At 35.6% G+C, this 11,004-nt stretch overlaps 1 protein-coding gene across 1 annotated transcript in view; it reads right to left on the reverse strand.

The window, feature by feature from the left end:
- Window positions 1-9,989, reverse strand: part of LOC128997890 (dnaJ homolog subfamily A member 1-like) — a 30,414-nt gene extending 20,425 nt beyond the window's left edge. The window contains exon 1 of the mRNA XM_054423673.1: window positions 9,809-9,989. The gene's annotated coding sequence lies outside the window, so the exon portion shown is untranslated. The remainder of the gene's footprint in view (window positions 1-9,808) is intronic.
- Between the last annotated feature and the right edge of the window lie 1,015 nt (window positions 9,990-11,004).

Genomic DNA, 11,004 nt, shown 5'->3' on the forward strand with positions numbered 1-11,004 from the left:
TTAAACGAGCAAACTACAACAGTTTACTTATTCTCCATAAGAATAAAATGAGAATGATAAATTTACAATTTTGGAATTTTCTCGGTAGGTAACCAATATTCGTACAAAAACACTTCAATAAACAAAATTATTGGTTTTTAAGGTATTCAAAATCATCATGGATTCCACAATTGTTTAGAGAGAAATTGGAAAATTTTATGTGTAGAGGGTTAATCATGACAAAACCCAATTTTGACTCCATAAATCCCCCCAAAAACCCCGGTCCCATGGTCTGATCATGCTGGATTGCGAACTCGTTAAAATCAGTCTAAAGATTTTTTGTACTTTTCTATATGATATAACATCAAACTTTAACAGCGTTAATGACTGTAGACGTGTACTTTTTTAAGAACGTTAGCACGAAGCAAAAATGACCCAATGTTGACGAAATTTGGTAAAAACGTGTAAACCTACGTTCACTCGAACGAGTTTGCGAACCAGCATGATCGAACCATGAGAACAGGGTTTTCTGGGGGATTTATGGGGTAAAAATTGGGTTTTCTCATGTTTGCCCCTTTAAACGTAAAATTTTCGAATTTCTCTCTAAGCCATTTTGAATACCATGATTGGATATTTTGCTAGTTATTGGTTATATTTTGATAAAACTTGGAAAATTTATTTATTTTAACCTATTCATATTTTAATTAAAAAACACACTTTATTACCCTCCCCGTAGCAGCAAACCTAGTAAACACTAATTAAACTTTAGGTTATTGAAATATATTTAATTTAAAATCAAATCAGGCAAATGGAAACTCACTTAATCTGCAGGTTTGCTGCGGTGGGGGTGTTTTGCCTATTCCATGAAATGCAGAAACGGCATCACAACCTGTCATTGCAAGGAAAATGAAAGATTGCTGCAGATTTCTGGAGAGAGTTGATAAAACAAAACACTAAACAATTTTAAATTATTTTAGTGATTAACGGCCGCCACTTTGAAATGGCCTAATCAAACTCGACCATTGCCAAACTGGGATTAGATATCGTATTCAAGCACTTGTATGCCCAATTTCATAAAAATCGGTTCAGACATTTATTAATTCATAGCGACCCAGCATCCTCTTACAATCACCATATTGATGACGTCATTACGGGCGACCAAGGTCCTTAAAATTGGGGTCCGAGTGGTTTTTACATTCTTGGTCTTATATATTATCTTCACCCTAAGTTGCAGGATCACCGCCAGAACTGAAATATTTTTGCTACCCATACTTAGCCGTCCGTGTTAAGTCAAGACGACGATGGAGAAGAACGAGTTAGAGACCCTCACCATTCCATGGATGGCGAAGATGCATCAGTAGCTGATAAACAATATGACACGCGGTGGTCAAAGAGGCGAAACTACCAGTTTCTTGGTTAATTTTCCTCACAACTTTAACATATGACACAGACTCATAGTCAATTTTGTAATACAGTAATTGATAATAACTGGATTATTTTGCCTTAATTAATTTGTCATATTTAGTTTTTCATTTAAAAATTAGTCTTTTTCTAATAAACTGTTAGTTGTATTGCTTTTATTTTGTTATTTTTCGATTCTGCATCCTAAGAAACATAGAAAACGACACCTCACTTGCTTGGATCCCATAAATAAAAAAATTCTCAAAATCACTACCCCCATAAACTTTAATCCCCATAAAATGGTACTTCCACCCCCACAATCACTAGGGACTCTTCAGATTTCAAAACCTAATGGTAGTTACTACGTTTCCTGCAAGTTTCATGAATGGACTAATTTTTATGTTTTCTACTGGTTTTTTAGTATAATTTTACCTGTACTATTAGGGGAGAAGGGTGAAGAAAGAAGCAGTTTTAAAGAGGGGGTTTGCGCTCCTGACCTCTTGGGGGGATGTGCACCTCTGGATTCGATGAATGTTTGAACTGAGTTTTAAGCCATGCATAAAAGGTTAAATGAGTTGTTACCATATACAACAAATTCTTGACAAATAAGTCTACAACACATAAAGTAGCCTCATCAGAGTTTTGTAAGATTCATGTTTCCTGATTCTTTCTTGCTAATAACTTTGACAGGTATTTCCTCGGTCGCTTTATATATTTTCCGGGGAAATTATAATGTTTAATATAACAAAACAACATACATAAAGCAAAGAGTACTTTGAAGAAGTGAACAAAATAGTAGAACCTGTCTTAACCGACCTTAACGGGACCGGACCTATGTCAGATAAAAGGTCGGTTAAAACGGACAATCCCTAAAAACATAAAAAAATGAAGTGCTATTCATTTGAAATTATATAGGCCTAATCATTACTTTGAATTCATAACTTACTTGCATTATTTATCAAATAAACTACCAGTACTAAACTTATCGACTTTTTTCGTATTGATATTAAAGTCACAAATAAACATAAAACACGGTTTTAAGCCAAATACTTTCAGTGGAATAAATTATAGTTGTATGCAAGAGTGAATAAAAATACTTATTTTAATAACTTTAGTACTGTAATATTGGGGCTTTCCAAATCTATCGTAATACAGTACAGAACTTTTTGAAATTAAAGATACAAGCAAACATTTTGTTACAAGGCAGGATGTTTATTTATAGCCTCTCACTGGAAGCTCAAGTCGAAAAATGGTATAAGTTAGGCCTATTTAGATTCAGGAGGTAAAAATCTATGGCCTAGCTAAAGTAAGATATCCAAATAAAAACCTCATTTGGAGGGACCTATATAGAAATAATAATTACCTAAAAAATTACATAAAAAATGGATTACATATATGGCGATAATCGTTGCAGTAGGCATTGTCCCTGGTGCGATTATTATACAATCGTTCAGTTAAAATTCTTGACTGTTGCCGAGTTGAAGTAGGGATAGTGAATTACTGTATTAGTTTATAGGCTTTAACAAAATACTATTCATTTATTTGCTGGTTGAAGATCTAGACGATGGAAAATTATTGGAAGTGATAAGTGTTCAAAGACTTAGCACACATTCACACATAGTGTAATTACAAAACGAACAGAAGAGGGGTACTTCAAAATATTAATAAACAACAATTTCCAAGCTGATGGGAGAATGTTATCTGAGTTCTTCAGACTTTCAAAATCTCAGTTTAAGTTTTTGTATAGTTTGATCAATGAGCATTTTTACTTTAAAACTACATTCCCTATCCAATCACAGGAGATGAGAAGTTTGCTCTTACGTTAAGGTAGGATAGTTAATTTATAAAGGTTAGATTTTTTTACTAAGCTAATAAACTAATACAATGCTTTGGTATTATGTTTTCCTTTTTCAGAATAAAACATGTTCATTATAAAAAATAGTAATACCCCAGTTGCAGCAAACCTGTGTACTCGTGGACTTTCCAATTCATTTATGTGTGTCTTAATACTACCACATAAAGTCACTAACCAAGTATCATCAAATGCATTAACAATTAAGCTATATATAACATTTTAATTATTCTCCATAAGAATAAGATTGGGGCTGAGTACACTCGAGGCTCTTACTCGAGAAAAAGCTGTGAATGCCTCTAAAATCGTCTAACGACTGCGACTCCGACTGCTCCAGGAGCAGACCCGTACGATGGACGTCCACGACTACGGTACAACTGCGGCTACAGTTGCGTCAGTGACAACGGTGCCATTGAAAACAATGCTAAAGCTGGCTCTCTACGATTATCGTTCAACGGCTGTCGTCCAACGACTGCAGTTCCAGCCGCAAATACTTATATATTTGCCAACGGAGTTACACCAATTTTACAGTTTTATTAGGCCTAAAAACGATTATGATAAAATTTGATGACACTATCAAAACTTTCAAATAATTACTTTGTAATTTGCTTTGGTTAAAGCGTAGCAAATCCACTAATTAAATTCTGTATTTTTGTTTGTATGTCTGTTGGTAACGCATTAATGTCCTTATTTCTCATTGTTTTGTGGAAAAGACAAGAGCACCTTTGTTAATGAAAATTTCAACCTGAATAAAGTGTGCAATAGTGAGGTTGAGGTAGTATTTTAACTACTTTTAACCTGTGTGAAAAGTAACTTTCAATTACAGGCCTTCTTTTAATGCAAAATGCACACTAAATATGCAAACCAACTCCTGTTCAGAATATAAGGTTTCAACTTACTACAAGATTCCCGTAGGCCCTACGTAGAACGGGCAAACAGCTAGTAAGTAAATAAATGCACAGTCCACAAAACATTGATACGTTAACAACGTAAAGCTTTAAAAATTCATGATGGTTTGCTAAAAAAATATTTCACTAATGTTTTATCATTTTCATAGCATAAGCTATTATTTTGGAGTCCAGAAAGAAAACGTAAAAATTAGTGTGTGAGAGTGTTTTGCGCCAACTCTCGCAATGCTGTTTTAGCGCTAACACAGCTCGCTATTTTAGTCATCGGAATGAGCATTCTCAGTTAAAGAAATAACATTTATGATTACTGTAATATTAATTGCCTGACACAAGTATTCGTTTTTTATATATTACTGATAGGCTTTATTCATAGTCTTTCTTAGGCTATGAAACGTAAAAATAACCAAAAACTCCATGATTCTAAGCAATGTACAGATAAAACTTCAATTTTATTTGAATATATGTCTCTTTCCGACTTACAGAAAATACTTGTTTTTAAATCATAAACTAGTATCTGTTAAAATCAGGAGTCCAGTCTAGTAAGTGTGTCCGGTCAGGGTATGAATGCGAGGCGTTTGTGAGATGACGAAGCTACAGTCGCGTTGCAGGGCCGGGCAGAGCGGCTGGCACTGGAACTGCGCTAGGCTTGAGGGGACCGGAGCACGAGAGAAATAATGATAATTTCTTTAAAAAAGGATGAGATATTCAATTATTTCTCGCCTTCGGGAAGACCTGTCAAACGTCCGAGATCGCGTTCCTCGCCAGCATCACCGGAGGATTCTTCTACAGGTTTGATGATGGGAATAATGGAGAACGACGATGAGAAAGTTGGTGAGTTAACTAATGGACAGTTAAGATCTTCTCTCAGAGATGTTATGTCCTATCTCCTGGACTCTAAATTGTCTAATTTGGCCACAAAATCTGACTTGGTTAACCTCTAACAAAAAGTGTCACATTTGGAAGAAGAAAACGTTTCACAAAATGAACAGATAAGGGACCTAAAGTGACAAAATAAAGTCATTATGGATAAACTTTTAGATTTAGAAAGTCGATCTAGAAGGAACAATCTGATATTCAAGGGACTGAAGTGGGGTGAAAGAACAACGGACTTTAAGTATATAGTAGGCAAATTCTGTGGTGATATGTTCGGTCACAGTCAAGTATGTATTAACAGGGCCCACCCTTTAGGAAACCTAAAAGATACAATAATCGCTCACTTGCCTTATGACTCTGACATTGACTATATTATGACTCGGGTAAACAATTGAAAAACACGGGTTATTCAGTTTTCCGAGATTTCCCAAATGAGGTGCGAGTAAAGCGTAAAGCTTTAGTGTCAGTGCGAAATGAGGTCGAGAGGGTAGCGGGGACCCGGCGGATGCCTTTGGTATATGATCACCTAACCATAGACAAGTGTAGGTTCACGTGGGAGGAGGGTAGGCTAATGGCAGGGAGGCAGGACGGAGTTGCAAAGCTGAATTCCATGTTTCGCCACAACTCCTCGGAGTTCATAAATCGCCTAGCAAATCCCCCTTTGGACATGGAGGGTGCAGCCGAGGACAAAGGGTCGACCACGAGGCAGTGCGAGACTCCAAGGGATGCTGTGACAGCGACCAGCGACGGCAGCCATCAGGGGCCAGGGACAGTGAGCTACTCTCAGGCAGTGCGGGGTTGAGGGGTGTACGCCAATCCAGCCACAGAAGTACGTCGGACGGACTCAACAAGTACTTTAAGTAAGATAGGTAGTTTAAAATTAGTGGCCTACAATGTATGCGGGTTAAAGTCCAAGGTGAATGATTTAAGTTTTATAGAGTTCATTAATTTGTATGATATTGTTTTTATTTTAGAATCATTTATTTCTGAGGTTGATGCTCCACCCCATATATAGACCAAAAGTTAAAAAATTTCAAAAAGAGTTTTAGTTTTGCTAAACGTAGCTCAAGCCATGGAAGATACATGGGAGGATTAATAATTTTGATTAATTTAAGTTCTCCGTTTTGTGAAAAAATAAATTTATTGAATACAATGACTATGTATTAGTGCAAATAAGGAATACAGTTAGTAATAGATCAATAGTGTTAATGCCAGTATATATTAATTATAATTCATTAGATGATAACTTTCAGGCTTTATCAAACTTTTTGAAAAACAATAATTTTCAAGATTTTATTTTGATCGGTGATGTGAATGGCCGTGTAGGTATAGAACAAACTTTACCAGAATATTGTTTTAATCAAGTGGAATCATTGTTATTTAGACGAACCCGAAACTCTAAAGATTTAATTGTTAACAATAAAGGAAAGAGAATTTTAGATCTGTGTGAAAATTTAGGGTTAGTTATACTGAACGGTAGGTCAGAGGGTGATTATAGCGGGGAATATACTTTTATAGGTGTCATGGGATGCTCTGTTATTGATATAGCAGCGGTCTCATTATCTTGTCTAGCTTTCATACAGGGGTTTAAAGTTGTTGAACACACGGGCTCTAACCACCTGCCAATTGAAGTATCCTTATCGATAAATAACGACATTTGTGTGAGGAGAAGAGATGAAAACATTTTACCTTTACTCCCAAAATTAAAATGGACTCGACGTGATAATATTTTATATCAGGAAAAGGTTATTCAGAATATTGCTAGGTTTCGTATATCGTTGGACGACCAAAATAATGTTGATCAAATTGTACATATTATAAAGGAGTCAGTCCATTCAAAGAAAAGTGCGACTAGTAGTAGCTGTTCTTTAAAACAACAGCACAAACAAAAATGGTTTGATTACTAATGTTTAGCGTTGAGAAAGCGGAAATTTAAGAGGTTAAACATATTTCGTAGGACAAACTCAACAGCTGACAAATCTGAGTACATTCAAGCATGTAAGGTGTTTAAAATTTATGTAAAAATAAACAAAAATGCACTTGGATAATACGATTGCCAGTTTAAATCACAGGACTGACGCGAAAACATTTTGGTCGGCTTTAAAAAGTTTTAAATACGGGAGTGATAGGTTCGTGGGTAACATTGCACCGCAGGATTGGATCAATCATTCTAGTAAATTATTAAACCCGCCACGATTATCAGCTGGGATCTGTTATGCGGAACCAATGATAACAAACGATGGTTTGGACAGAGATTTTAGTATGTTAGAGTTAAAATCAGTTCTCGCGAGATTAAAAGATAATAAAGCGCCGGGCCACGATAGGGTGCCCTACGAGTTTTATAAAAATTCTCCAGATTCACTGCTCACTAGAATATTGGGTATTTATAATAACATGTTTAACAAGTGCAGGGTAGTGGAAAGTTTTAAAAAATCTATTATATTCCCGCTGCACAAAAAGGGAGATCCAAATTCTGTTGAGAATTATAGAGGACTTTCCTTTATTGACTGTGGTGGTAAAATATTTACGAGTTTGCTGAATTCTAGACTAAATGTGTGGTTAACTCAGAATAATATATTGACAGAGTTTCAAGGGGGGTTCAGACGTGGATATTCTACCATTGATAATATATTTAGTTTATCGTGTATGATTAATTTTATTAAGTTTATTTGGAGGTCAGAAAATAAATATTTTAATGTATGCGGATGACATAGTTTTAATAGCTCCCACAGCTGTTGTACTGCAACAAATGATTGGAAAACTTGAACTTTATTGCAATTTATGGAACCTTCAAGTTAATACTAATAAATCAAAAATTATGGTTTTTTTGCAAAGGAGGTAGATTGGCAAAAAGTAATAAATGGTTCTATAAAGGCAAAGAGGTCGAGATTTGTAACTCTTACAAATATCTGGGGGTATTGTTCACGCCAATGCTAAGTTGGGAACAACATTTTCAGATGAAGTCCACAGCTGCAAAATTAGCCATTAACGCCGCCTGGAACAAATTAATAAACAATGACAGGGTGCATCTGTCCTCAAAATTTGTATGTTTTAACGCTGTGGTAAGATCAATATTATGTTATGGAGGCCAGGTATGGGGATATTTAGAGAGCGAAAAGATAGAATCTGTACAAAAGTTATTTATTAGGAAACTGTTTCAGTTGCCTAATAACATGCCAAATTACTCACTGTACTTGAAAACGGGTCTAGATAAATCACACATTTATTCTCTCTCAATGAATCTTAATTATATAATAAATATATTGGGGCTACCACCTGAGCGTTTACCAAGATTATTAGCAGCTGAAGTTTTAAGAAAAAATGTAGATTGGTGTCGAGCGTGGAGAGCATTAGGAATCAAATATGGCGTGCAAATGGACCTGAATATACATACGATTGAGGAGGCGGGGAGTGGTAGGTTAAAGTCTCAATTAGTTAGTGTCATAAGCAGCGAGAGATAGCTGGAGAGCTGAGTGTCTAGGCAGAGCGCGTACTTCAGCTTATCATTCTCAATACCTCGTCGTTGACTTTGACCTTGGCAACAATAGCTTCTTGGAAACTGGTTTAGAAAACCGAACCATTTCTTGGATAATAAAATGTAGAGGAGAACTTACAGATCTCAACTATAAACCGTGGATTGTCGATAAAAACCACACATGTTCCTTGTGTAATTTAAACGAGAATGAATCTGCTTTACACTTTGTGGCTAGTTGCCCTGTGTTCAATGACTTGCGACTCTTGTATTTTGGTAAACAAAAAATACAATATGAGGAGTTTGTGGATTATTTGAATGGGAAGGATTGGCAGGGCCTTGAAAGTTTTTTAAAAATTGCATGGAAAAGTAGATGGGAGCTAGTTAGGGAATTTAATTTTTAAAATTTTGTATTATAGGCCCTACAATATGTTTAGAGTATAAAGATATGTGTATATATGCATACATGTGTATGTGTATATATCTATGTATATGTGTGCATAAAGAAGTGTTATTTTGTTTTAGTGCTCAGTATGTTGGTTTATGTGGGACAATTTTATTTCATTAATATTGAATGGACATAATGCCAACCTAGCAGACGGTCGTATGACCATTGTTGTATGTGCATGTATAAATTATCGCACCCATTTCATGTAGCCTACTGTACATAGTATGTATTCAATAAAGCACTTTTCTATTCTATTCTATTCTATTCTGTACTCGTTGTAGAATATCTAAAATAACTGGCAGGATTAAGTGTGCATCGGAGTTAAAAGAATCGGAACTTAGTAGGCCTAGGCCTAAGTAGGGCCTTTATAATGGGACCCCATCCTTTGAAACTTTTACCTGAAGCAAAATTTTAAGCAACTCGGAGCTTTACTTCTAGGATGCAGTGTTCTGCAGAAGATATAGGCCTAGCCTAGCCTAGGCCTAGTTTCTATCATCCTAGCCTAATTTTAGGACTACTAGGCTACCTATATAACCTTCGAGTGTTATGTGTCGAAAAATCGTACTCTAAATTTTCAGGTTTCTACTTGCTGTGTAGGCTAGTAAGGTAGAGATAGCATGCCTAGTAGAATTAGGCTATCCTAAGTGTGTGGTTTTACATCAAGTAGGTATAGCTTACACCTATTTCAGAAGTATTAGTTCTTAAATGCTAAAAAGATTATTTCGCGTTATGAACAGTTGTAGTCCAATTAAGTTTTGGGAGACAATTATTTGAACAATGGATTACGGTATTGGAAAGGCGATTCCTTTTGAAAGAGACCTACACTGATAGCCTACAATCTTACACCTAAGGGGAGATATACAACATACTCTTACCTTAAATAATTTAAGCTCGATTATGCAAACCAAATATCACAGTTTTTAACAAAACACGATGTAGATACGACCTCTTTCTAAACCGTGTTCGTAGGAACAAAGCTAATCGCCATGAACCAACAACCAGTAAATGAATGTTCGGTTTCGGCCGACGGACGACGATGACGACAATTTTATCAAAGAAAGAAAGGAATTCCCTGGAAGCATGATTATGGAACCTTCTAGTCCAAGGTTTTAGTAGAGGCAGGGAAAATGGCTAATACTTTGTAAATGTTCATAGAATATAAATCTCGTTTATATATACAATGTTGTGTATGTAAAAACCACTGACTTTGGAAGTTGCAAGTTAACGACTCTCCCTCGCCTTATTGTAAATGTAAAATACCCCCGCCACAGCAAACCTGCAGACTAAGCGAATTTTAACTTGTCTGATTACATTTTTACTAAAATATTTCCATAAATAATACATACAGTATTTATTCCCTTTTTAAATAACATTAGATTTAACAAGTGCTTAGGTTTGCTGCTACGGGGAAGGTAAAGGTGTTTTTTGACCATACGGCAATAGTATAGGATGAAATAAATAAATTTGCCAAATTTTATTAATACATATCCATAAACAAGTAAACTACAACAATTTTCATTTTCTCCTTAAGAATAACATGGACATTTTAAATAACACTATTTTTGAATTTTCTCCGTAACCGTTAGGCATACAAGAGCGCTTCAATATACTAAATTATTTCTTTTTTTAAGCTCTACAAAACACGGTATGGTAAGAAATTGCAAAATGTTTTGTTTTTAGGGTTAAAAATGGGAAAACCCCATTGTTACCCCATAAACCCCCGTTCCCATGGTCCGATTATGCCGGATCGCGAACTCGTTCGGAATAAACTTAAGTTTACGTTTACACGTTTATACCAAATTTCTTCAAAATCGGATCATTTTTGCTCGAGTTATCGCGCTAATGGACACATATATACATAAATAAAGATATATATATATATAAATATATATATAAATAAATAAATATATATGAATTTGAACAGATGGTGTTTTTGGCCTCTAGGGACCTCAAAATGAAAAATTTAATCGGTCCCAGGTCCAGATTGATTGATTGATTGATTCTGTAGGGCCGGACCTTGTCCTGTTGCACGTCAGCCACTGATGGGCTTTTTGCGCTCCCCACATGGTAC

Source organism: Macrosteles quadrilineatus, unplaced genomic scaffold (assembly GCF_028750875.1).
Source record: "Macrosteles quadrilineatus isolate MER2022 unplaced genomic scaffold, UCM_ALF_1.0 Scaffold_7__1_contigs__length_78375512, whole genome shotgun sequence".
NCBI lineage: Eukaryota > Metazoa > Arthropoda > Insecta > Hemiptera > Cicadellidae > Macrosteles > Macrosteles quadrilineatus.